Source organism: Pantherophis guttatus, unplaced genomic scaffold (genome assembly GCF_059756535.1).
Source record: "Pantherophis guttatus breed Tessera unplaced genomic scaffold, ASM5975653v1 scaffold_24, whole genome shotgun sequence".
Classification (NCBI taxonomy): domain Eukaryota; kingdom Metazoa; phylum Chordata; class Lepidosauria; order Squamata; family Colubridae; genus Pantherophis; species Pantherophis guttatus.
The window spans coordinates 60001-62500 of record NW_028269839.1 but is presented as its reverse complement, the minus strand read 5'-3'; positions in this window follow the sequence as shown (position 1 = coordinate 62500).

The following is a 2500-nucleotide window of genomic DNA, read 5'->3' as shown; positions in this document are numbered from 1 at the left end:
CTTTAAGTCGAAAGACGACTTTAAATCTAAAAACGGTTTTAAGTCGAAAGTGTGGGTTAGGGTTAGGGGAAAAAGTTGTGGGGTTAGGGTTAGGGGAAAAAGCTGTAGGGTTAGGGTTAGAGAAAACAGTTGTAGGGTTAGGGTTAGGGTCAGGGTTAGGGAAAATAGTTGTAGGGTTAGGGTTAGGGTTAGGGTTAGGGTTAGAGAAAAAAGTTGTAGGCTTAGGCTTAGAGAAACAAGTTGTAGGGTTAGGGTTAGGGTTAGGGTTAGGGTTAGAGAAAAAAGTTGTAGGGTTAGGGTTAGGGTTAGGGTTAGGGTTAGGGTTAGAGAAAAAAGTTGTAGGCTTAGCCTTAGGTTTAGGCTTAGGCTTAGAGAAACAAGTTGTAGGGTTAGGGTTAGGGTTAGGGTTAGGGGGAAAAGTTGTAGGGTTAGGGTTAGGGTCAGGGTTAGGGAGAAAAGTTGTAGGGCTAGGGTTAGGTTCAGGTTCAGGCTCAGGGTTATCATTCTGGAAATGATATTAGCAGAAGCAATGGAGGAAAGCGAGGAGAGGGAGGGAGGGAGGGAGGGATAGATATTAAACGGGATGGACGAAACGTATAGAGCGCACACAAGACACGCGATGAGAAACCACCCGCCCAGAGAAATTCATGTCCGATTTACCGAGAAGACAGGGAGGGCAGAGAGATCGCCATGGATGAGAAACACGACGAGAAAGCACAAAATATCGGCGAGCCGAAATATCGGCGAGCTGGCGAGAGCAAAGATATCGAGTAGATTCAAGAGAGAAAGCGGAATTATTTTATAAACAACGTAGAGATGACCAAGAACAGGAAAGATGGGGAGATGAAAGTGGGGACGGACGACGGGAGGAGAAGAAAGAACAGCCAAAAGAGAGCCAAGAAAGCCAACAAAACGAGAAAGCGTCGAGAGAAGGAGCAGGAGCAGAAGACGTTAAAGAAAGAACCAAGGGACCTAAGAACGACTTGCTCGACAAAGCAAATAGATCAGTAAGAAATGGAAGAAGAAATAAAAATAATTTCCTGGACTAGAAATGGACTGGATTCGGCCATTCGGCAAGAGGAAGGAAAATATGGAATAAATGAGGGAAGTTAAGATCAGAAATGATAGGCCTACGAGAGGTTCCTCTGGGAAAGCTACACCCAAAACTTTTGAGGAAGGAAGATGGCAGAAATTGGAACAAACTTTTCACTTGAAGGGAAGCTTTTCACGTCAAACCAGCTATTTAAATCAACCCCTCGCAGCCATCCTGGCAGAGAAGCAGAAAACCGAAACACTCCAGTCCGGCCGAGGCCCGGGTAAACCGGTCCCGCCCGAGCGAGCGTCCCGGTAGACCGGGACGGCTGCCGGGCGCGGGCACCCCCGGGGCCCGGCGCTGGCAACGAGGCGAAGGGGGAGGTCCCCGACCGAGGCCCGCGGCGCCGGAGCCGGGATCCCGTACCTCCATCGCGGCGGGGGAAACGGAAAGACTGACCCGGCCGAGGCCCCGGTAGACCGGGACGGCTGCCGGGCGCGGGCACCCCCGGGGCCCGGCGCTGGCAACGAGGCGAAGGGGGAGGTCCCCGACCGAGGCCCGCGGCGCCGGAGCCGGGATCCCGTACCTCCATCGCGGCGGGGGAAACGGAAAGACTGACCCGGCCGAGGCCCCGGTAGACCGGGACGGCTGCCGGGCGCGGGCACCCCCGGGGCCCGGCGCTGGCAACGAGGCGAAGGGGGAGGTCCCCGACCGAGGCCCGCGGCGCCGGAGCCGGGATCCCGTACCTCCATCGCGGCGGGGGAAACGGAAAGACTGACCCGGCCGAGGCCCCGGTAGACCGGGACGGCTGCCGGGCGCGGGCACCCCCGGGGCCCGGCGCTGGCAACGAGGCGAAGGGGGAGGTCCCCGACCGAGGCCCGCGGCGCCGGAGCCGGGATCCCGTACCTCCATCGCGGCGGGGGAAACGGAAAGTGATGCGGCCGGGGCCCCGGTAGACCCGGCCGTCTCCCCGGCGCGGGCACCCCCGGGACCCGGCGCGGGCACCGAGGCGACGGCGGGGGTCCCCGACCGAGGCTCGCGGCGCCGGAGCCGGGATCCCGTACCTCCATCGCGGCGGGGGAAACGGAAAGTGATCCGGCCGGGGCCCCGGTAGACCCGGCCGTCTCCCCGGCGCGGGCACCCCCGGGGCCCGGCGCTGGCACCGAGGCGAAGGGGGAGGTCCCCGACCGAGGCTCGCGGCGCCGGAGCCGGGATCCCGTACCTCCATCGCGGCGGGGGAAACGGAAAGACTGATCCGGCCGAGGCCCCGGTAGACCCGGCCGTCTCCCCGGCGCGGGCACCCCCGGGGCCCGGCGCGGGCACCGAGGCGAAGGGGGAGGTCCCCGACCGAGGCCCGCGGCGCCGGAGCCGGGATCCCGTACCTCCATCGCGGCGGGGGAAACGGAAAGACTGATCCGGCCGAGGCCCCGGTAGACCGGGACGGATGCCGGGCGCGGGCACCCCCGG